We start from the raw sequence: 27,696 nt of genomic DNA, 5'->3' as shown, positions 1-27,696 counted from the left end.
CTAAGTTTCAAAACTTTGAATGTTCTAATATCAAACCCTATTATGCGAAAGCTAAAAACATCACACATACAGAACAGCAAATTTTGTCCTAGGGAAAAAATGTGTTGTTCCAAAACACATACACACAACACAAGCACACCAAACAAACAGCAATCCACACACCTAAAACTTACACCTAACCCTACACTAAACTATACACACACACCACTAACTATCCACTTACCTTAACCCAAACCCTAACCCTAAGGTCCGCCACTATCGCACACTTACCTGACCTGCGCCCTAACCCTAACTCACCTACCCCACCCTAACCCTCACATCCACACAATCGCACACTTACCTGACCCGCGCCCTAACCCTAACTAACCTAACCTGCCCTAACACTCACGTCCACACAATCACACACATATTTAACCCGCGCCCTAACCCTAACTCACCTAACCCACCCTAACACTCACGTCCACACAATCACACACATATCTAACCCGCGCCCTAACCCTAACTCACCTAACCCACCCTAACACTCACGTCCACACAATCACACACATATCTAACCCGCACCCTAACCCTATCTACCCTAACCCGCTCTCAATCGCACACTTACCTGAACCCGACCCGTAACTTTCCACCACAGCACTGAAAATACAGAAGCAACAGAAACGGACAACCAAATTCTTTCCCTAGGAAAAAATTTGGTTTTCTGTTGCTTTGATATTTTCAACTTTCACATAATAGGGTTCAATATTAGAACATTCGAAGTTTTGAAACTTTGATGTTCTAATATAGATCCTAATTACACCAGGAAGTGTTACCGATTACTGATTATCAGCACAGTATGATACACATTTACACTAAACTAAAGATGTCTGATGAGCACAATGTAAACCCCCCCCCTAACATTATATGCATAGCCGTACAGCCTTGAGGTGGTCAAACATCCCGGCCAGACTGAAACATATGCAGAAGTATTAGGTACAGACAAACCCTGCACAAGTAGCAATGTTCAGAAATATAACAGCAGTACTCACATTTAGACCAAATCCTCTAGGCATTACACACAAGTAAGGCAAAGGGACAACGCCCAAGTGGAGTACTCAATTATACTCCACTGTTGCCATGGTATTGGCTAAGGCAGTAGCTGCACAGCTGATGTGCATGTAATTAACTACTTTGGAACACCAATTGGTGATCAGGATAGCACATGTTACTGATCTCTAACTATAAAAGGATGCCTTGTCACACATGCAAACCATCTGTATCTACCTGCAGAACAGTACAAAATACCCAATAGCAGATTGAAACACAAACTGAAAACGAGTAATATACCAGTCAATAACACTTCCAATTACTAAGAAGGTATGTAGAACCTTTAGTGTATCTGTGCATGTAGTACCTGTTCTGTAAGAATTACAGTGTAATCAATGCATATAGTGGAAATAGCTATCTTGTAGCGATGTATTGTTGAGCAGTAGTAATGCTTGTAGTATTCTATGTGTGTACTGCTGTAGGTCACAAGGCAAACTCCTCACACTCCACAAGGGATGATATATATGGGCTTGGAACTCACCAATTCTCTTCCAGCCACTGTCAGTGTCAGGGTTGGTCCAACAAGTATGTGCTAAAACAGGGGATAGTATATGTTGATATACTGTAACAGTAGACACATGTATGGGTGTATAAGCAAGACGAACATGTCAAAGGTGAGCTTACTGTGCAAATATGGTTTGCATTGTGGGATATTGTGCCAATAACTGTGTAATGTACAGTATTTTAGGCAGATCTGTATTCCATTTTACATAGCATTTATGTTATGGTATGCAAACATTAGTTATGTCTATTGGCAATTACAATACTCAGTAACAGGATACATATGACTTGTATTCATCTGACAGTTTAGCAGCATGATAGCAAAGATAATTGGAAGAGCTAGGTAACTATCCATGGCCATAACACATGTAATAACCACCTCTCTAGTATAGTTTTCAAGCAATAACAGCTGTGCATGTGCACATGTTATGCAAATGTGCAGTGACCCTTGTTACAGGGCTGGGCCAAATGGCTATGTGCACACCTACATAGTACTGGTAATGAAACAAGTTGCATATCATCTTTAACTCCAGTGTAACATCTGCAGTAGATGTGTAAGATGAAGGAGACTGCTGCCCATGTGCAATAGCTGCTTCATAGGTGATGGCTTATACTATCTGATTATATCCTGATCATGTTGATTGTGGCAGCAGAGTCTATTGATACATGACACTATTTGGGGAGTGGGTGTCTGTGCCCAACAGAGCTCATGGTTCTGGTGGATATGTGAGTATATACCCAGAAAAGGAAACAGACCTGTAGACACTTGCATCATCTGTAATCAACTATCAGGATGTGATGTGCTCCTCAGAGGAGGATTGCTGCTAAAGCTAGCTACTATGTTTCTGTAATAGCCAGTATTGTCACGTCCATAACACAAATATTTACTTATGAGCATCACTGTCTAAAACATTTTCGTAAGCAATAAATAAACTAAATACAGTACTTGGTACTTGTAGTACTGAATGCTCATACAGGCATGTCCACTAGTCAGCTACTGGTGTTTATTAATGTCAGCTTTGTGTATGTGGCCATCCTGGGGGGGAATGTAATCTCTATGCCATGAACACTGCCAAACCCACCTAACGCCACAATCCACACATTGTCTGGGATGCAGCTACAGGGGTAAGCTGGAAGGCAGTCCAGTCTACAGCCATGACAGGACTGGACAGTCATGAGGTGTAGGTTAACACATGCATCTCATCATCACAACAAACACATACCCTTACCAGAGCACAGTAAGGACACCCACACATACTACCAGAAATCACACACATTCACAAAGGCTTCTATGTATCTGGCCAAGCAAGTGACCTCCCAAGCTGGAATAGACCGACAACAAAATACACAAACTGTATGAAATAGTTTGCATAATCGTGCCACACCTCAAACACATGGTCGGAAACATGCCCAACAGTACTCATTTGTGAATGCAAACTCTAGCACTATGTTACACACCAAGCTATATGAGGGTAAACATACTGTCAGCTGCCTGTCTGCCATGATTAGCCACATACCCATACACTCAGACCACCTTTTGAACTATACATATGTCTCTGGCATATTCCATGTTGTTGTGCAGGACCTCTGATGCAGTTGCCTGGACTGCATGGAAACACACATGTAGGAACTGTCAGGTCTTGTAGCCCATGCAGGTATGTCCCAAGGCCTGGGTAGCATTCAGCCATTGGCCAGAAGGATACTGCAGTACAGGGACAAAAGGATTGTAATCCACAATTGTCTAATGTACTGGTGCAATTCAAAGGGTATCCAGTATCTCGCTGCCTGGGATAACATGGTTGACAGACCATGATGCTTCGTCAGACAGGGCCTGCACCTGTCACCCCTGGGAATCTGGATAGTGGCTAGGGCTTATGCTTCCCCTATAGTGCCTTCATCATGCAAAGTTCAAGTGAATGTCCACTGCTGTAACAGGGACAGCCAAGCAATAAACTGCAGGTCTCACTACTCAATGATACATTTCATAAACTCAATATGGACTCACTTATGTCAATCCTTAACATGGAGAATATATCTGTGCAGTGACTGAAATATGGCTCAACGCTAAAGAGAGCACAACTGCATGACCATGTTATAACACATACCTCACCTCTTGCCCATTATCCTTTATTGGAACACATGGGCCACAGGTGTGTCCATATTCCTGAAGGATATGTACACCCCCACGCTAGTTGCATTTGCATAACTTCTGATGCATTATGCTGAGCAACTACCTTTGTGCCAAAGTGGAATCCAAATTGCACCTTGCAACAGATCACCCACCATGCCTCAGAATTCCCAACTGTCATATTGTGCTGTAATGGGGAATATTAGGTTTGAGACAGAAAACCATAATAATGGCTACTCTCAACTATCCCATTATGAACTGGGAAGACTCCTCATGTACCAACACCTGCGCTCAATGCATGCTGGATTTCATCAACCCCAATGACCTGGATCACCATAGTCACACAAACAGGCCTAACAGTATGCTACACATAGTCAGTCTCCAAAGCTAATGTTATGCTTCTTAAGAGTGAATTGACTGTCATGGCACCCATGCAGATGAACAATGCATGTGCAAATGATGAATCTTATACAAATGCACTTTAAGCACTCACATAAGTGCAGTGATTGTGCTATTGAAACAGAACCAAGATTCAACCAAACACAAACAAGAAGGCAAACTGGTGGTACCCTGCCTTAAACTGTACCACCGAAAGTAGTAACTGTTGCAAGAGTGAACACACATGAGTGGAGATGATCCCTGGTCAGCCTCAGTATGTCATGAATCGTAATGGCAACAGCAAGACCTGCCGTGCTTCACAGCACTATGGCATGAAAAGTACTGCACCTACAGAAATAGCACCTGTTCATCGAGATAGGGTCTTGGAGAACCTAAACTCACTCCCACCCCCCCAACAGGTACACATATTTATATATCCATGTACACTACAGAGCCCCTGTAATAACAACTATGCAGGTACAAGCTGCACTCTCTAAAGCCATACATACAGCTTTTATGGGACCTGTCAACATCCCAGGGTGTATCGTACACAAATGTCAGAACAAATTGCTCTCTACATACACATCATGTTCACTCATAGATTCATGTCAGGCTGTGTATACACTGAATGGTGCACAGCAACAGTTATCACACCCCACAAAGGTGGAGACACCACTGATAATGAGAAATAGTGCACTACTGCCCTGCCGAGTCTCGTCTGTAAGGCCATGAACTGTGATCAACTTATTTGATGTAGGCAGTACAGATGTAGATGACAGTAAGGTTGATTCACACAGCATATCATGACCTTGCCAGGTCTTAGGACACCATCACCCATACTGTGTTCCAGCTACACTCAGTAAACTAGGTGTATATTTCTATGTCACAGGAGTGGTTGGCAACTGGACTGCTGGCAGAACCAACACTACAGAAGGTGTCTGACTAATACATGCACATCAAACCAGTGCCAGCCACAGTAATACAGGGGTAATTCCTGGTACTCCCCCTCTTTGTTATCTATACCACACAGACTTACACAGAAGGCATCTGCCTATTGAAGTTTGCAAATTACTATGAACTAGGAGCAATAGTTGACTCAATGAGTACTGCGGTCAACATACAGAAGGGCCTTTGTGGGTCAGATGTGTGGTGTGTGATGTATGGCCACAATCTGGCAGCTAAGTATTGCATTGTCATCCCCTATGTTAAAAACCCTGTACCCATGAACTACCACCTAGGCAGCGGTCAACATAATGGAAACTGTGTGTGTATGGGATGCAGCTGGACAGTAGTCTTTCCTTTGATAGTTACTTCACCACAACAGTCAGGTAGTCATAAGTGACACCCCTAATCATGACAGTGTACCATCCATGAATATAGAGATCATTGTTCAGCCATACTCAACACTCAAGTGACCCATAATAGATCACATATTTCCTTTAAGGGTTACTGGCCATGTTCAGATGGCCTACACTGGCCTTCCCAGTCCCTAGCTCCACTATGTAGCATGATGCCTACCCTGAATAAAGCCATGTCCAACCCAGAGATGTTGGCCATACTACACTTACATATCCTGATTTCAAATAAACACATACTTCATGGACATCCACCTTTCTAGTACAAGGATCACGACATGCCTGACAGATCTCTGTCCCATACACTTTACATACTCCTGCCATACTATGCATCCCTGTCCAGAGAAACTGCACATTACCCCTCTTTGAGACATGGTGTGATGACAGCATGTCAAATATATCAGTAACCCTGTGGATCAGCTCTGTGGCACTGCTTGAACTGGCCACTGAGACGTACCTGTTTGTTGGCTACAGCTAGGTAACCTTTCAGCCTAGGCTCATAAATGACCCAGGGCATATGGCCTACTAGTTCACTATGACCATACATGCTATAGTTGATGTCCAACCCTGCAAATACCATCAAGCTAGCCGTTGTCCCATGTGTTTCACATGTGCAACACAGGTAATACATGGCAGGATGCTAAACAGCTATACAGTGCCATGTAGATGTATATGGCAAAACACATACATGTAAAACTTTCCGTGAGCAAGTCTGCAGGGTCACAGGATACGTCCCTTAAGGCTGTGTATGACTATATATGTGACATATACACAGCATTAAGGTCTACTGCATTAATGTGAACACATCCAGGCATGTGCTGATAGGTAAAGACACCAGTACAGGCAAACAGACATGCCCACATCAAGACAACATCCACATGGAGTATGAGCAATGTCATCACTTGACAAACACATATATGGTGATAACATCAAATTACCAGTAAGTGTCAAATGTGTATGAGTTAAACATGTCAGTGTTGTTAGTGTCATGTAGATTTGCAAAGACATATTTGTAATCCTAATAAATGTGATACACATGTATGTTCAGCTGTACTTCTGTACTTCCCTGTGAGTTACTGTGACCTGTCTCCATCATTATGTCTTCCAGGTATGCCACGTGCCAAGCTGCCACCATACACCCGCTTGGAGGATGAGGTCCTAATTCCATACCTCCTACACAACCATGAAACACTCTTCAGCCATGTGTCACAGGATGCACAGCAGCAGGATGCCCAGTGAGAGGAACTCCGCAGAAGGGCAAATGATGTTGGCAGCCACAATCGCACCTATCAGCAGGTGCGCCAACACTGCACTGACCTCATAAGATGGGCGAAACAGCGTGCTAATGCAATCATCAGGGAACAAGGTGCAACAGGTAGGGGGCCACTCACCCAGCCCCCACTCACACGTACCGAGGAGCTACTGGCCAACCTGGGGACACCTGTAGACATCCATCCACAAGCTTTAGCTGGTATTATGGAGGTGGGTGTCTCACAACCACTGAGCCTGGAGTTGCCTGCTAAGTCACCACTGCACATATAACACAACTATATTTCATACAGTTACATGTGTTACTGTACAATATGTAATGTAACATCATATGCAAGGCATGTATGCACACATGCCACATACTATAGTTTGCTACTCTATGTATGCACAGATGTACATACTCCATAGTATAGTCTATTGTACAGGCTTATGTGCTAACATGCACATTGCACCCTGTAGCTATCACACAGGTGTGGATAATGATCTTACTGCTGTGGACACTGATATTTAAGTACCTCTGGCGTTTTGCAGTGGCAGCAGCCTGCTGCAGGTGAGATTGTTATGATTTACCAGGCTTGATAATGCACATATCATATTAATTGCATGTTATCTGCCATGTGGCCATTTAACACATGTACACATAATGTATGGTGGTCCTGTTAATATCTACAGGTCAGACCTGCAATGCATCACAGTGCTTACCCATGTGGAATAATTGAAGACTATATGAAACACCTACACTAAACCTTACAAATGGTCATTGCCAGATATGTGGACAGCTGTGAATACAATGGTGGAGGTGTGGTTCACTGTAGGGACGTACTACAGAACAGCATTACACATGTGGGGAATACAAACAGTACTATACAGAGAGCATATGTGTGCACACACTCTAAATGTTTTGGAGCTGGAGTATGACCAGCCTACAGGATTCACCCTTGTGGATTATACCATTGCTATGAATGTCACACAATGTCATGTGCTATCTGACATGTCCATGGCATTTAGTAGGCTGACTGCAACACTGCTCAACTATCCTGCAAAACATGATATCTCACATCCCAAACATACCACCCTTTGTCTGCATAACCCTGTCCTCAGTGGAGCATATGACATCTATGGGTGTATGTCATATGGGATAACACTGACATGTGAAATAGATGCCCATCACAACCACTGGACAAAACATGTGTACACATGGTCATGGAGGATGGCCAGAGACATGAAGCAACACACACAGTAGAAGTGATGTACATGTGTGTACACCCTGTTGTACATTGGCTTGACACAATACAACTATGGCCTTTGTGTGATATTGCAGATGTGAAACACTAAACATCATACAAGCCTGTGCACAGCTTGTGTAGGCATGACATCAAACCACCACATAACATGTCTTGAACATCTTGAGTGTGTCACGACATGAAAGCATTCACCTATAAAGTATCCAAATACATACATGTATTGCAGAACATACACATACAACCACATCAGGCCACAGATACAGCACATTCACCTTGCTGGTGTCAGACATCACTGTCATGCTTGCTCCTCATGTGTGTGAGGTACACAGATGGCATGTGGGACATGGAGTATTGCTAAGTTAGCCATGTCTGGGCATAGTTGCCAGGCATCAGTAATATGGTTGCAGATGTGCAGGGTGTCATCTGTATAACCTACAATGACCTGTGTCACACATTCCACCTTAGTGTTTAGTGTGTATACACCTCAGTGATGTTGGTCACATTCCACATTAGATATGTAGTGTATCTGAAGCAGTCATGGCTATGAACTGTGTCTGTAACTTACACTGTATAGCGTTAGTGAAGCCACATGATGCCCTGCAATAGCTATGTACATCAGCTCAATGTGCAGTATGTCACTGCATATATTGTAGGGTGGACTGACAACATTGCGTCAGCTGAAAGTCCATGTTAGTATAGCATGTCCCTGCATTGCGACACCATTACCTTACTGTATATTTGAAAGGATGCCATTGTGTTACACATGTATGCATGTCATTCAACATGTCAGTGGAAGACATGTCATACTACATGTGATTGGCAAGGTCATATGCCACACATCAGGTTGGTGTACTGTTAACCTGTGCTGGTCTGTGGCACCATTGCAAAGTGGGGACAGCCATGTCTAATACGTGTGTACAGCCGCATGCACATGATCTGTAGACTCAGCTCAGGGGAAGGCAGAATAATGTTGAACAGACATGCACTGCTATGGGGGAGATATGCAAACTAGGGATCAGGCAAACATAGTATTCACTCAGATATCCTTCTGCTCATGTCCTCACACATAGGGGCAGTGGTCAACACAAAGCATCAGTAGCAGATGTACAAAGATCAGCGATGGTCTGTTAACATGTGGGGTATGTTGCACAAAACATGGCAGTGCGGTGCAGTGGTGCATAGTGCATGCATTGTGTTGCAGGTATGGGGCATAAGCTATTAACACAAATGGTGCAACACAGGGATGTATGCTAACTACTACTATAATTGTGTAAGGTGCATGCCTTCTGCTATAACACATGCATGCTGTTGTGTGCAACTCAAGGATGTATGATAACTACCACTATAATTGTCTAAGCTGAATGCCATCTGCCATTTCACATGCATGTTTCATGCCGTTGGGTACCATAGCATGTTTGTCTGTCTGTGTGTGTCTGTCTGTACTGTGCTGTATAACTTGTAATGTACAGTTCTTGTCTGCCCCTCACAGGTGTTGATGTAGGTGTGTTGCCATCCTGCGGTCCATCTGATTTTAGTGTCCCCACAGACTCTAGCAGTGATGATGAAAGTAGATTGAGGCACAGGCAGGGTTGTCTGGGGCTGAATCTGTGCCATTGGTTGCCATTCTACCTGTATCTCCCTCATCCCCACACACAGTTCTCCTGCCTACACATACTCCATGACCAGTGGCCATAGAGGAAGGACATTTGGTGGGTGGGAGCATGGAACAGGGAATTCTGGAGACTATGGAAGGTGTGTCTACACACCATGATCCCAGCCAACTGACTGGTGATGTCCCACACAGGTATATGCCCGGTGCTGCTCGTAGGAGGACCACTGGCCAACATGCCCCTGCAAGACAAAACACATCAGCTGGTGTCACCAGATGCACGTTTCAGGCTGTAATGCAGGCAATGGCACGTGCTGAATGGCACAACAGAGAAGGTCTGAGGCTTCAGAGGGCTGCTGTCCGTTGTTTAACTGACAACATCCAAGCAATTGCAAATGCTCACCATCATCTTGCAGATGTTTTGGATAGATGTTTGAGTAACATGGTGGGAGTCCTTGACCATGGCATGTCAATCCTCGAGCATGGAATGTCTGTGCTGGAACATCTGGTGGGAGTGAGGCATTGGGCATGTGGACGTAGGCCAGCTACATCACCTGTTGAAGGTCTACGTGAACATGCTACTTCACATGCCTGCTCCCATAGTGGCAGTAGCAGCAGCAGTGAAGCTGGTGCTGTGCTGTCCACACCAGGACACAGCAGGCCATGTGCACCTGGTCCTGGATGGTCAAAACAGGGACACGGTTCCAGTGGACTTGTGTCATCAGACAGTACCCAATCTGGACCTCTGCCTGGTAGTGCCCGTGCAATCCCTGGCAGGCGCAGGTCACGTGATCATGGCCGGACACCGTTAACTGTAAAATCTGCCCTGTACAGTCTGCAGCTGTCAATAATACCCCAGTGTAGGCCAGCCGCATGCCTGACCTGTGTGCATACATACACACACACATGCCCAATGATATCAAAGGCCTTAACCCACACACATGATGTCATCCAATGGTGCAGCCTAGGCCTCTAGCAAACATTATCACCCTGTACATATGATGATGCCTGTGCCACATCCCTGTCATACACACCATCAGTGCAGGGACATGCTCATATGGTCTGATGCACAGGGTGAACATACTAGGAAGGCAATTGTAGATTAATATTGTTGACTAGTGTTGACAGGCAGCAGACATACCATGTATTACAGTTTTAGAATGCATTTTGTATGTTTGACAGTATGTATCATGTGTAACAGTAACTGCATGTTGATCCTGATGTTCTGTCTTCCTCTTTCAAGTGTAACTGCATGTGCCAGGGGATGTCAGTGTTTGCAGTTAGTGTCCCATATGTAAATGTTGACTACTCACAGGTCTGTATGACAATACCTGCATACACTTTGTAGCTTCCACATCACAGTTATAATCTACCAAGTTTCAATTATGTTTACTGATCTAATGATCCAAGAGCATGATAGCTGTGTAGTAAGCTACTGTGTTCAGAGCCGTCACATCCATAGTGGGTGACATCACAGGTATAGTTACCTGGAGCAGGGAGGAGGTAAAAGAGTGGTATAGCAGATGACAAGGGTAAAGGCCAGTGGAAAAAGTGGCTTTTCATTGGGAAGCAGTAATACCCACTCTCATGACAGTATGCAAACACAGACACACCCAGGGATTCACAGACACAGTAACACACCCACACACTCAGGGATTCACAGACATAGTAAGACACACTCTGGCACAGACACACACAGTTGCCAGTGTTTGGATGAGAACCCCTGCCTATGTGCAAATCATCATTATAGTACTACGCAATTACAAGACGCGCCACAGAGATTACACATGTACAGGAAGTCAGAATGGCCTAAGATCAAGGACATCAACAGGGATTCTAGATTGCAGTGAGTGTATGTGGGGAGGGGGGGTTCATCAGTAGGCTATGTAACAACAAGCATCACCCCAGGCTGTACATGTTTACAGGTGGTTAGAATGCCCTTCTAAGATTGATGACATCAACAGGGATACTAGATTGCATTGAGTGGATGGGGGGAGGGGGTCTTAACATTTCACTATGGTAAAATACAGCCTCACTCCAGTGACTGGACAGCCATACACACACACACACACACACACACAGACACACGCACACACACACACACACACACACACACACACACACACACACACACACTGTGGCATTCACAAAGATAAACACCTATGTCACACACATAAAGACACTTGACATGTGTGAGATTCAAAAACCTGCCTATGCCTTTCTTCCTACACTTCAATCTGTACTGATGTCTACAGCACTGTTCAGGAGAGTGAAAAACATTTGGGATGTATTCCCAACCATACGTGACATATATGGACACACACACACCCAAACGTGTCAGTACTGTGAATCAAACACCTGCTTATCTCATGATAGGTATTACAGAGTTACAGCACTATCGCATGTGCTACAAAGGGTACTGACTCTTTCCTTTGCCAACTGTGATGATATATGCACAATATATGCACAAGGGAGGTTATTACTGTTACAGGTGTCAAGAGGTTTGCCTTCAGTGTCACCCTTACTGCATTCTATGTTGTGTGTCTTCCACTTCAGTTAACAGAACCATAGCTTAGCAGTTACACAGGTTATGGTAGGAATGGTTGTAACATACCTGTGAGCTGTTCTCAGTAATCATTCATCTGCAAAGTAGCCCCAGTACTTAGTAGTCATGTCCAAACATCTGTCCATACCTAAAGTACAGCTTACTGTACTTTGAGTATATCACCATATACAATTGGCAATGTTGAGGCTGCATTGCAACAGCATGATGTACTAAGACAACAGTCACCTTCAAACATCAGACATTGCACATGCATGGAATCTAAACACACATCAATACATGTACACATGTGCAGTCTCCATCAGTAAGTGGACTAGCAGGACAAGAGGACACATTCCACAACTTCCCCACACCATGTGTGAAATCTAGCCAAGCATTACACCATAATGGATGTTGTATTCATGTACTAGTAGGACACACAACCACCTTCACTGAGTAGCCAAGTGTACATTCATGCCAGCAGCACATATCAGCAAGACACACACACAACAATATTCCATGTCATGATCCCACAGACTGTTACTTGACAGCTCCACAGTGAAGTCAGGGCACTGTAATAGTCAACAGTGAGTATATCATATTTGCCACACACACCTCATGATTACTGGAAGAGTGCCAGCAATGTGCTCTGTTTGAGCTAGGCATTACACTCATTCAAGCATGTGCAAGGTCTGTGGCTTGTAAACATCTCACCCCAGAACGTTCTGGCTATTGTGGTAATAAGGTTAATGTCCAGAGAGCACACAGCATGCATTGCTTGCAATTGTGGACCTGGGGTATATGTAGGAGCTGTGGGGACACATGGCTGTACATGTCATGGACATATCACCTGTAACTATTCCCTGAGTCTGTCAATACAGGCCATGTGTGTAGGTCCTATGATCCTGTTATTTGGGTATGTTTGTAGGCATTGCATTAGGTGGACATGTCTAATGACATGCATGCCACATGGGTTGTTGTATGATATGATAGGTGTCATGGGTGACCAGTAGAGAGGGAATATTACTGCTGACAACATAGATATCAAACCTTATGTACTGTTAGCATTCAGCAGCCATGGACCTATCTGCCATGTGCATGTGTGTAATGAATGTAGCCACCCGTATGTAGAAAGGACAACAACAGCTATGGTATTTTCATTTATGTTGTATGAGTGTGGGATGTACATATCCAGGGTAGGTACATTTAGGTCATGAGGGTGTTGTTTGCTGGTGTACAGCAACAGTCGACTGTGTTAATGCTGACAACATCCGAGGGACCTTGGTATGTGTACAACTGACCTGGTTACAAGCAGTGGTATTATTGCATTGCATAACACATTATGCAACTGTGTCAGTACATGAGTACTTTGCACAGTTGATGTAGGGCTGGGTACAGTCCACCAATCGAAGGTTATTTGGTGTTCTAACATACTATGTCATACCACATGTATGGATGTGTGTTGGTAGTCTGAGGACATGGTGGTGGATGTATATGAGGATACTCATAAACTAGAATGCAGCTTTTGCCACTGTCACCTGTACCTGACTCATCTGTGATGACTTATGTCAGAGTAGTGGTCTTTACTTGTGAGTAGCCTTTATAAATATGTGGACACCAACCCCTGGAATGGTCCATACCAGTGTTATGGCCCACATGTCTGGATCTGAGTTATATGGTGGTAGTGCAATTGTGCACTACAGAGCCTTCAGCCAGGTGTTCCTCACTGCACAGATGTCAGTATTCCCCATTGTAGGTTCTACATTGAGCAAATGGATTATATAAAAGCCACACATCTAGCACTGGTTAGCATAAGCATCCAATGCAATTGTCTTGTAGGTGACAGGGTGTTACTTCTGTGTTGAGGACTTTTGCCTTGGAATGCCACTATATGGTTAAAGTGACCTAGAAGCATGGATGCATGTGCTCTGTGACAAAGGCTTGCCTTTCAGTCATGACATCCCGGAATGACAGACACTGGACAGCCTCATAATTACTGCAGGATATTGGCTCATTGTTTTGGTCAAGCAGTTGCCACTCGTACCATGACATCACTGCGAGTGGCAGTAATGTACTTGATATCAAATGCTACATCTAAGGTGACAGACAGCAGCAGACATTGTGTATATGACCAATGTCAGATATACTTAGTGCAGTGGTCCTGCTAATAATGACAACTACTAACACAGCCGGGAGAGGTCATCTTGACACCTGCACCTCATTACCATTAGATAATGGGGCTCACATATTATGCCTGCACATGCCACTGTTCCAAGTATAATGCCAGTGTCCACAACCTGCTATCAATATATGCCTTTCAGGACAGCAATGTGTGTGACACATGTTGTAGTTAGCATCCGCCTGTGTGTCCCAGTTAAACTATTGTCTGTCACTTCCACACATGCATGATTGTGTATACTTCACATATATATGTCAGTACTTCATGTACATGTATGCATGTGTATCACACAGCACAGACACAGATATATCATTTACGGGCCACATACAGGTATCTGGTAGTAAACCTATATGCATATATACTGACAGTTAAGATGTACATAGCTGTAAACCTGTGTGTTTACAATAGGAGTCCATTACAACGCGTTCTGTACATGTAAGTGTATGAGCATGCACACTGTGGCCTTCTGTAGTTAGAATCAGAGTGCATCCCAAACAGCCCTGTGCTACTGAGTGTATGAGCATACCCACTGCCACCTTGTGTAATTTGAGTCAGTGCATCCAAACAAGCCCTTTGTTTCTAAATGTATGAGCATGCTCAGTATAACCTTGTGAAGTTGTAGTCATAGTGCATCCCAAACGGCCCTGTGCTACTAAGTGTATGAGCATGCCCACTGTCACCTTATATAATTGGAGTCAATGCATCCAAACAAGTCCTGTGATTCTATGTGTATGAGCATGACCCCTGTAACCCTGTATAGTGATAGTAATTGTCCATTCCACTGATGGGCATACTCCAGTTCAGGGCTTGTTGTGCTACAACTATACCTCTCAGGCCTACCTATGTCTTACCTGCAGATGATGTGTCTTGTTTGTGCATACAGGTTGTAATGGACTCCTACTTTAAACACACAGGTTTACAGCTATGTACATCTTAACTATTAGTATCCATGTTGTTGTCCTCAATCTTAGAAAGGCATTCTGACTGCCTTGACATGTGTAATCTCTGTGGTGCATCTTACAACTTTGCACTACTCTAATAGTGATCTGTAGATAGGCAGGAGTTCTGATCCCACCACTGGCAAGTGTGTGTGTGTGTGTGTGTGTGTGTGTGTGTGTGTGTGTGTGTGTGTGTGTGTGTGTGTGTGTGTGTGTGTGTGTGTGTGTGTGTGTGTGTGTGTGTGTGTGTGTGCGTGTGTGTGTCAGCAAATGGTCGTGTGTGTGTATTTGTGTCTGCATCCTGTCATGACAACGGGTTTTGCTGCTTTCCAAAGAGAAACCACCTTTTGCACTGGCCTTTATCCTTGTCATCTGCTAAACCACCCTTTTCCCCCTCCCCACTGCAAGTAATCAGTCCTGTGATGTCACCCAGCTCAGAAGCAGAATCAGAGTAAGTGTAATTGTATGGGTTTTGTGGCACATACCCCAACTGCATACCCCTCTACTAGTTACCTTTATATAGGCAAGATGTGTATGCACAATACCGGTGAGTGTGTGTGTGTGTGTGTTTGTGTGTGTGTGACTACCCTGTAGCCAGGCATACACATGTGTTATGTCTTTTAACATGCTGCACACCATGGTAGTCATTTGTGGTGAGTGGAGTCTACAAATTAATACATAGTTAGGAACAGAAAAGAATAGACAGTCAAGAATCACTACAGTTGGGTATGTTATTTTCCTGTGCCACTGTCGAGCAGTGACACAGAAGTGGTCGCCGGGGTGTATGTCCATACCCATTATTCCCCCACCCAGATTCCACAATCCCCAGGGTATATTTCCTTAGCCATCATTCCCCACCCCACACTCCACATGCACAACAACCATCCCTTCTCTAGTGAACTGATTAAGATTTAAATGTTATAAAACAAGAGATGCCTCTGTTTTGTGTACACGTCAGTACCTTTAGAACCCTTCTATGTCACAAAGGGTGTTCAGATGTGTATATACAAATATATATATATATATGTATATATATATATATATATATATATATATATATATATATATACACATATATGGCTATAGCTGTGTCTGTGTATATGCGTATATATATATATATATATATATATATATATATATATATATATATATATATGTGTGTGTGTGTGTGTGTGTACACATCCCGTAGGTGCATATATGTATTTAGTTAAGAATGTACAGATGTAGACTTGTCTATGTTGTTTCAGTACAGTACATTCAAGGGTATTGTATATATGTACACAAAGTGACTGCCCCATTTGTTTTCAGCACTGTGGAATACCTGTAGTAAGATGTGTATTATAAAAACCAAGAAACATGTGTACAACCCAGATGGCTTAGTGGTAAGTCTAGTGACCTTGGTGTGCAGTGTCCAGGGTTCAAGACCTGCAAGACTTGGTGATAATGTCAATTAGGACTGAATAAGACACTTTTAAGCAGTTGCAAGTGGGTGTAAATGTGTTTTCGGGACAGTAAGCAGCGGGTACACACAGGTAAAAGACATGTACAACTCACAGTACACTTGAAATGCCCTTATTTGGCAATCCTGCTGATGTCACCCACCTAGAAATATACCTCTGGGACTGCTGTAATCCTGAAATCTTTGTAGAGCGTCCTGTAACTGCATAATGCTGTAGTGTGATAAACTAGTTTGGTAGGTGTTCTAATCCCAGATATGCCAACTGTGTGTGTCTGCCTGCCTGAGAAGGGAGCAATGCTTTTTAGAGTACGCACACTACTTACGATTCACATACTCACCTTTGGCAATCCTGCTGATGTCAGCCACCTAGATATACACCTCTGGGACTGCTGTAACCCAGTAATCTCTGTAGCGTGTCGGGTAACTGCGTACCGCTGGAGTGTGATTTAGAACTGTGGTCGGGTTCTATCCACAATCATGGCAGTTATGTATGTTTTCTGTGTGTTTCAATGTCTGTGTAGGGAGCAATGCATTATAGCCTACTCACTTGCAGGACATTTACAATGCCTTACTTTGGTACTCCTGCTGATGTCATACCTTGTCAAAAACACCTCTGGGGAACGAGTTCCCTAGTAATCCTCGTGGTGTGTCCTATAACATCTCCATGCAGTGGTGTGATATAGATCTTGGTCAGGTCTATGTTAAATGTTCGAACATCCAAAATGTTGAACATTACATGGTCGAGACCAAATGTTCGACATTTGGATGTTCAAACATAAAAAAAAAAAAAAAAGCACTTTAACAGTGTGGGCAGGGGGGCAAGCCCCCCGGCACCCCCCACACCCCCCTACTTAAATATACCAACTCCAAAACCACACTTCAATGCAGTAAAGTGAAATTCACCCTATCTGCACCGTATGGTGCCGTTGAAAGTCTATCTTCGAGCGCTCAAAGTTTTGAACGTTTGGTCTCGACCATGTAACATTCGAAATTTTGAGCATTTGAAGATTTGACTGGTACCCTCTTGGTTATGGGTTCTATACCCACACATGTCAGTTGTGGATGTGGATGTGTTGTATGTGTCTCACTGTCTGTTTTGTGAGCAATGCATTTTGGGCTACTCACTTGCAGGAAATTTGAAATGCCCTACTTTGGTAAACCTGCTGATGTCATTCTTTGTGAAATACACCTTTGGGGATGGAGTAGCCCAGTAATCTCTGTAGTGCGTGTTATAACTGTGTAATGTTGTAGTGTGATAAACTAGTTAGGTTTGAGTTCTATTCCAAGACATGGCAGGTGTGTGTGTGTGTGTGTGTGTGTGTGTGTGTGTGTGTGTGTGTGTGTGTGTGTGTGTGTGTGTGCGCGTGTGCGTGTGCATATGTGTGTGTGTGTGTGTGTGTGTGTGTGTGTGTGTGTGTGTGTGTGTGAGACTGACAGTCAGAGCTTGTGTGGATGTGGCTGTGAGTGTCTAACCACTGGACATGTTGAGGAGCGGGTTTTGTAGCTTTCCTATATGGTGGCCATATTATATGTCACAATCTCCACCTCATGAGGTTTACAGATTTCAATCAGCCAAGAGACTGGGTTGGCAAGTAATACCCCTACATCTGGCAAGAGGCCTGGTGAACAAAGTAAGCAACCCTACTATTACCCAGAATACGGTCTGAACCCATGTGTCATACACAAACACACTTGCCTGGAATATCCAGCTATGTTGATAGTACCCTGCACATTGTTGACAGATAGTAGGCATGGTGTGATTGCAGAGGGCATGGCACCCTGTCCAACAGTACAATAGGCACATAATTGCAGACAATGCGTCTTCACTATTTTCCCCACTTGACGCCTGCGACATACGTGGCGCCATCATATGTGATCCACAAAGGACATACAATGCCTTACACACATGCCTTGTATGGACAGATGCCACTGACACCAGGGAATACCTGTATCATGCTATCAATGCAGGTGCAGGGTCAACCTGCTGTCTATTAGCAGGTCCTGCCACACCAGGCCAGTATTGGCACAGGCCAGTATTGGCACATCTGATGATAACAGTCAGTGTACACAACATGTGCCAGGCAAACCAGGTACACTTAAACATGTCACTGTACATTATTGTGGGACGTGCACATCCCCGGCAATGTCCATGTTATGGACTATCAAACACAGACATGGCATGCATTGCAAAGCAATGGCCACACACAATGGTAACCAGGATGATAGGTCAGTTCATACAATACCCATCTGTGTGGGACATTGCAGACACTACACCCCTGAACCACACTGCAGACCATTGTCAGGTGGCCTGATGCCAAGGATTACCCCTCACCCAGCCTTGTACAGCCATCTTGCACAGCCAACCACTATACACCCATGAACCAATGCACACATACATGTCAGTACTGGCACCTTGTGTCTGCGTGTGGGGTATGATGTTCCCAACCACAGTCACACCCAGTATAACTCCCATTGACATACTGACTGATATCAGACATGTTCACATGCCCTAGCCCATAGAACTTCAGGATATCCCCTGTGGTGCAAGTAATACCTGTGCATTACTGTAGTATGGCAAACTAAGTAGTTAGGAAGTGTATTTGTGAGCCTGCCAAAGTTTGCCAATGTGTCTGAGTCCCTTTGAGAGTGTGGTTGTGTTGACAATGACATCTGTTCATGTGGACAGTCATGTGTGCTACACCTAATGTATGTTTACTATATCTCTGTTGCAGATGTCGCTCACCAGCACACATATATGTTCTTACAGCACACCAACATGTCAGCTATGTGGCACATGGAGTAACTGCATGCCTTGTAATAGTAATGGCTAGTCAGTCAGGGGTTTGAACCCCTGTACTGGTAGGTGTGTGACAGACGATGCTTAGGTTTTAGTCTCCCAGCCCTTATCTGATGTACTTTGCCTCTGTCTGTCCCTCCCACACACTCTCCGGTGGATGTGGAGATGTACACCTGCTCAGCAGCAGCTTGTGTTTTGTAAGTGATGGTCATGATCAGGTGATGGCCACTGCATCTATTGCAGTCCTCCTCTAGCTGATTGCATGTGGAACAGCCGTGGTGACATTCCCATAGCCAATTGCATGGAAACACAGTACAATATCTAGGAACATCATGTCAGTGTTTGCCCATGACAGTCGCTGTGAGTGGAACCTGGATCTGGTGTTTGGTAACAGATGATATCTGGATATTCTTCAAAAAACACACACAGTGGAAAATAGCTAAAGACAGGAGGGTGATGTGCCAGACATGACTACAGCATGTAAGTGTAGCTATGCTTCATTGAGACTACTGCCAATTTAACAGGTGTGTGGTAATGGCTAGTCGGCATGTTTTAATAACTGACAAGACAGTGCTCTGTTTGTCATGAAACCCCCAGCTGTAGGGTCATCTGCGGACTGGTCAATGTGTGGAACCATTTATTTCTTGTGTTACTCACAGAACACACATCTGTGAACTACAGAAGCATAGTGTGAGGACTGCAGTCAGTACACAGTGATAGTGATGAGAGTTACTGCCATCGCATCCCTGATTGCACATACGTCACATGAAACAGTGGTATGACAGTCACTGTCTGTTATAACAGTGACATGCCAATAATGGGCCACTGTTCATAGCTGCAGTCACAAGTCATCTACGCTTTGTACAGATGTCATGCAGTGTGTGTGTGTGTGTATATATATATATATATATATATATATATATATATATATATATATGTGTGTGTGTGTGTTGTGCTCCCTCTGCAAATGTATGACATCTGTTGTGTTGGGTTGATGGTAATATATATGTATGCTGTTATAAGTAATCCTAAATGCTGTTGACTATTACTAAGCCTTATCTGTGTTAAAACTGCAACACCATAGGCTGTATGGGATTGGAGGCCCCGGCCATGGCACATCTGGGGCCCAGCCTTGGACCTCCACCTCTGTTGGCTCTGTACCACCTTCTGGTGGAACTGCCACTGAGGATGGGGCTTGCCCCCCCTGGGAGCAGGTCCAGACAGGAACTTGTCAGCCATCGGACAGTCCAGGCCATGGTGCGTAGGGGGCTCAATAAGGGGTTTCGAGGCAAGCTACGCCAGCTCGAGGGCACATTTAGAAGGTGAGCATGCCCCTCCTAGACAGCCCCCAGCACAGCCACCTTTGCGGCTGTGAAGCTGCAGTGTTGGCTGGCCATGGGTGGGGGCCTCCATCCCACTGTTTCCAATTGGGAGCTCATGGGCTTGTGACTGCCGAACACCCCTCCCCATCCAAGGTGTATCCATCCCCACCAAATGTGTCATATACCGCCCCTGTATGCTGTCTTGTCTGTCATCCTACCCAACCTATCCTCCACAAGCATACCTACTATCCTTCCCCAACATCCCACTCTCACCTTACACAAAAACAAAAGGCCAATCTGTTCCCAGAACAATTTTTGTCCCATACATAGCTGTCCATTTTACACACGTGTCCACTGGACACATGTAACCTTTTTAATTTGCATCACAACATACTACTGCTGTCCTCACCCCTCTCTCAGGCACACAATCCTGGTATGCACATAACTCCTAAAGGTTCCAGGTACACATGATGCAGACGACCCCATTGTACACACGACACTACCGGTCCCTCTATGGTTACCACATTTAACTTTTTAATGATGATGATGTTGCACACAGCACCTTGCAAGAGTACTGTTCTCACATAATGATTGGACAGGAACTGTTATGTTAATGTAAATAAAATGCACAAAGTAATGTATTTGGGCAATGTACAAATGTTTGTGTATATTAATGACACATGCCTGTCTGAGGGAGTCTTGATATTACATAGGACAACACCACTACATAATACAGGAGTTGCTGGTGTTTTCCTTTTCATTCTTTTTTAATGCTTTGTTGTCACATGGTATGTTCTTGATATATCTATATATATCTATATCTATATATGTATCTATATCTGGACATAAACACACACATATACATCTACATGATGGAATAAATTTCCTATACTGTTGAATGACTGTACTGGATGATATGTTTGTGATAACATCTGATGTCTGCATATCTGCAATGGCTTAGTGGTAAATCACATTGGCTGTGGTGTGCAGGGTCCTGGTTTCAAATCTTGCATAGGTTGTTTATTTTGTTGCTGGGCCAAACAAGGGTCATTGGATACGGAGTGATTAAGGCACTTTGAAGCAGTTGTAAGCAGGTGTGCGTGGGTTTGCGCAACAGTAAGTAGTGGTTACTTTTGATTACAGTTCCTTACACTCAGGTACCCTCTTGATAGCTTAACCTGTGTAGGCAGTGCTTACCCCTGCACAAACAGGCTGGAACCTGCTCACTGCTGCTTAAAAGTGCTTACTCCCGCTTACCCCTGTGCTAATTTCTTTAAAAGAAAAGAAAAAAGGGGTGATAGGAAAGTGGTGAAAAAGGGGCACATAGAAGGAAAGACAGTAGGCAAGGTAACTAGGGATGTACAGGAAGGGTGTAGGGAAGGCCCATAGCTGCCCATTTCTTCTACAGCAACGGCTGTGCATATGCAATAAATGTGGCGGTACATTTTGGCACTCACAACCATGAGAGAGGTGTGAAGACAGTAATACTATGTTGTGATGCCAATTAGAAATGTTTACATGTGTCCAGTGGATACATGTACAAAATGGACAGCTATGTATGGGGCATGCTTTTTTTGCGGGAACCGATTGCCCTTTTTTCTTTTATTTTTAGGTGAGAGTGGGATGTTGGTGATGCGGAGTAGGTATGATCAGGGAGGATAGGTTGAGTAGGATGACAGACAAGACAAACAAGACGCATACAGGGGCGGTATATGACACATGTGTGGGGGACACCTTGGACGGGGAGGGGGTGTTTGGAAGCCGCAAACCCATGAGCCACAAATGGATGCAGTGGGACTGAGGTCCTCACCCATGGGCAGTCGCCACTGCACCTTCACAGCAGAGAAGGTGTCTGTGCTGGGGGCTGTGTAGAAAGGGCAGGCTCACCATCTAGTTGCACCACTCGGCCCTCAAGCTGGCATAGGCAGTCTCAAATCTCCCTGTCGAGCTTCCTACGCACCACGGCCCGGACCATACCACAGGTGACAGGTTCCTGTCCGCTCCCGATCCCTGGGGGGGCCGAGCCGCATACCCTGTGATGGTTCCACCCAAAGTTGGTGCAGGGCAATGGACAAGGAGGTCCCAGGCTGGGCCCTAGATGTGCTGGCACCCTGTACCATGGCCATCTGAGGTGGAACAGGTGGGTCCGCTGGGACCGGCCTTCCCATACGAGCTATGTTGTAATAGTCAACAGCATTCATGATTAGTTATAACAGCATGAAATAGGTTTTCCCATTACCCAGGGCACCAGATATAAACTAGTTGCAGAGCAGGCAGAACACATGCATATATGGGTAAACAGTGGCCATTACAACAACATGCAGGTTTCATTGATGGCAACAGGGCACTAATATGAGAGTATTATAACATGGCACATGCATAGAAACAGATGTGCATATTTATAAACCAATAGGATATATGTCCCAACAAAGGTTAGGAGTGTAGACATACCAAATGAGTTGTGTAAATCGGTTATTATTGCACATATGGTAGGGGTGAGAGAGAGAGAGAGAGTTCAATTAACAACTAATAAATCCTTGTAGTTTTCACAACATTCGTAGTCACTGCAGTGGTCTGTCCCTTACATGTATTATTACATTACCCAATGGTATTATATTGTACATTGGTATGTTTGTAGATTACTATGTACAGGACCTGTGTCTTACGTACAGGCTTGACAAGATGCAGGTGTTAATGCAACATGTTTTGAGACTGCTGTCATACACTTTGGGTGAGATGTTGGGATGACAGGTATGTTTGCATGTACATTCTCTATGTACAAGTCTGAGTATCGGTTATATGTCATTTACAGCTGCCTACATTTCTTGGATCATCACATTAATTTGTCAGGGGAACAGGGCAAAAGGCAGGTGATGTGGGCCATTTATCAGGACATACTGGGCAGACTGGAACAGTTGAGGGGTATGAATATGCATACCACTTTCTATTTGAGCATTCTAGCATAATCTGTACAGTTGTTAAGTGTATATATGCATACAGCTTTCTCTCTGAACATTCTAACAAACTGTGTGCATTTGTGTGGAATGATTATGCATACAACTTTGGTGCTCTTGGGATCCTAAGCCCTGCTGTGTGTGACAAAAGCATTACAGTTAAGATCACTGTACACTATGCTATCAGGTGATTGTTATGAGGCTTTGCAATGTATTTAGTCTAATATGACTGACCTTTTTGCACTTCCAACATTGTTATACAGCACTTCATACACATTTTATCTGCATACCACAGTGTGGGTAAAACTGCTTACTACAACAGTACTATTTAATAACCGCAACACTACAACATATGACTGCAGAGTAAACAGAAGCAATGCAGGGTTTACACCTTTATTCACAGCATATTACACTATTCTATATACTGGTACAACACTTTCTGAGGCTCTTACATTTATTTCTTTTGACAGTACATGCAGGCTATTTACTAACCTGAATCACGATGCATCCTTTGCAGCCTAGCATCATAGGCTTGCTGGTTCGCAGCACGCTCATCTCCAGCTGTCAGAGAAGTACATTGATATTTAGCCATACCTATCCATAGTATACACAAGCTAGGCAATTATTAACTACATAGTGGAAGGAGTACTTACTCAGTTTTGGGGCATTCTGCATCTGTCTTTCTTCCTGGATCCACTGTTCCAGGACATCCCCCTCCACCGCTTCAGGTCTGCATGATGGTGCCTGACCTGCTCACCAGTCCGGGGGATACCTGTGGTGCTAGTGAGGTCACGGGCGAGACTGTCACAGGCCTCTATTTTGTACTGCGAGCCCTGGTACTGGCCCTGCAGTAGTCTCCTGCCATGGTGCTTTACCAGAAGCCATACCATGAATTTGAACTCCTGGATGCCCCAGCACTGTACTCTAAAGCGAGTGCCTTCTCTCACTCCAGCTATTCTGCTTGCAGGGGGATGCTACAACCAGTTATGAGCAATATTCCTGCCTCTTTGGTTTAAGTAGGACCGGATTCCCGCACTTTTCCTCAATTGGCCAGTTTCGAAAAGGCTAAGCTATGTCATATTTATTACAGGTTATATATGTGTCTGGTATCCTTCATTCATGTGTGCATACACTGTATGGGGTCCTGGGGACTTCATAACTTTATTACAGTGACACCTCAACTCTATGTTTACTGCAGTACTCCAATTCACATATATATGGTCTGTAGCAGGTTATAGCACATTACACTGTACATAGATTTAGTTCACATATTTGATTTGATTTCCCTGTTGTGAGGATTAGTTTGCTGATACCTCCTTTATATGTATTGCTATCATGGCGTAGTGGTTTACTACTATGACTGTGATGTACAGGGTACTGAGTTCTAGCCTTGCAGAGGCTGGTTATTTTGTTGCTGGCCAGAACACGAGATGCTGGGTACAGAGTGATTAAGGCACTTTAAAGCAGTTGTGAGTGGGTGTGCGCGGGTTTGCATGGAGCTAAGCAATGCTAACCTCCGGTTACAGTTTCTTACACTCAGTTAGCCTCTACATTGGTTCACCAGTGTTATACTCGCATACCGGCACCTAAACAGGCTTACACCCACTTGCTCCCACACTTGCAAATGCACTGCATTTGGTGTTTGCATCTGACACTCACTCCCCTGGGTGGGGGTGAGGACTATAATAATACCTTCTGATGCCTATTACATCGGCTTACATGCCTACAGTGGGGTGTTGTGACCATGTGTTCATAGGTGTTGTGTAGTGGGTCATGCAACGACACATATGGTCATACTGTACTTAGCCATTTAAACTGGACTGTGCTGTGGTGGGACCCATATCGGGAATGGCTGCCCATTAGGAGTAAGCATGCCGGTCAACTGTACTGAATCCGTTGCCTGCCCAGAGTTTGCTACATACTATTGGTGTGTCCCTCTTTCAATCTACACCTGTCTGGCAAATACCTGGGAACTGACACCATTAAATACAGACAAGTAATTGGATTTAGGACCCCACATTCTTCAGCTGAGTTATGCTAATGCATACCTATTACTCTATCAGCTTTCTAAGGTTATAAGTGGAATATGTGCTTTCTGTGTTATTTGTTCCCCCACCAGTTTATGTTCTGTCCAGAGGATTTGCTCTTAGGAGTTGAGAGGTATGGGCATAAGCTCTGCCCATTTCGGAATATTACTTTCATCCCCGGGATGGTAACAGCCGCGGTGGTGCAGTGGTAGCACTGTTGCCTCACAGCAAGAGGTTCTCCCATTTGATTCTTGGCTGGAGTGCAGGGAGTGCCTTCTGTGCGGAGTCTGCATGTCCTCCCTGTGGTTGGGTGGGCGTTCAAAAGACATGCGTAAATAGGCGTGCCTTTGCTGAAGGTTGAACGTCGAGCTGGCACCTCGGCGTTTGTGAAAAATCTACTGCCAATCATTTGTGGACCGGAGTTCTGCTGTGGCGACCCCTAACCGGGAAAAGCCAAAAGACAACAACACTTACAACCCCGGGACGGTCCTAATATAACTGCACCAGCCAACACCTGCATGCCTAGGCCCATAATTGCATATCCATAGTTCCCCCACCTGCCCCTCCTCTACAGCACTCATCCTTACTGTGGGTGCAGGTGGAGTTTAACCGCAACACTACACACTGCCCACGCTCCGCTTGTCAGGACCCATGTCATACGTTGTGTCGACCCATGGGTTATCAGGCTTGCACAACCTACTGGTTCATGTACGTCTACAGCCTGGTTTGATGACTCATTACAGGAACTGACTCCAATGATCAGTAATTTTTGGGGTGTCCCACAAGGGACATTGATGTCTTTGTTTCAAGATTAGACCTGGCAGGTCTCTCCCACTGGTAGTATCCTGCCTGTGGTCTGGGAAGCAGTGGTGTGTTTACTTTTATTGTGTGTCTGTATGTTTCACCGATCTAGCTGGGGGGGGGTTGATGCTACGTGTTACACGTTTGTTGATTGGACCCCTCACCCCCATATGCACGGCCTGTGAACATATGTAATTTGTAACTGCTGTATCATATCCTAGCTATATATATGTGTATATTTACACACATATATATATATCTATATATATATATATATATATATATATATATATAGAGAGAGAGATATACATATATATATATATATATATATATATATACATATATATATATATATATATATATATATATATATATATATATATATATATATATATATATATATATATATATATATATATATATATATATATATATATATATATATATATATTAATTATATATATATATATATATATTTATATATACATTACTATATACAGACATATCTGTATACGTATGCATACATGTATATATTTATATATTGCTGTCTATATATATCTAAAGACATATGGGTGTATGGGTGTCTGCATATGTATATATCTATATGTGGGTATGTATATGTATTCTGTCTCTGCATGTATACATTTGTACTACGGAGAGGGGGATGTTTATCTCCATGTAGCTATGGGTAGATATACACACACATACCTCTACATATATACATCTACATCTGGTTATTCCATTCCTTGCCGTGTAGATTACACTTTGCTGCAGTGGGACTCTTAGCAGGTGTGGCCGCTCATTGGGCGATGCCTCTGCCCAATGAACACTTTTGCTTACATCCCTGGGGCTGTCCATATAGACCCACAACAGCCAACACCTGCACACCTAGACCCATAACTAGCTACCCATAGTTCCCCCCACCCGCACCTCCTCTACAGCACCCATCCTTACTCTGGGTGCTGGTCGGATCTGAACACACCACTACATGCTGCTCACTCTCCACTTCACGGGACCCATGTCATACGTTGTCTCGAACCATGGGTCATCAGGCTTTCCTACCCTTGTATTCTGGGTATGTGCACACCCCAGCCAAAATGGTTGGCG

Source organism: Protopterus annectens, chromosome 17.part0 (genome assembly GCF_019279795.1).
Source record: "Protopterus annectens isolate FY-2018-M chromosome 17.part0, PAN1.0, whole genome shotgun sequence".
Classification (NCBI taxonomy): domain Eukaryota; kingdom Metazoa; phylum Chordata; order Ceratodontiformes; family Protopteridae; genus Protopterus; species Protopterus annectens.
Note: the sequence above shows the minus strand (reverse complement) of the source record.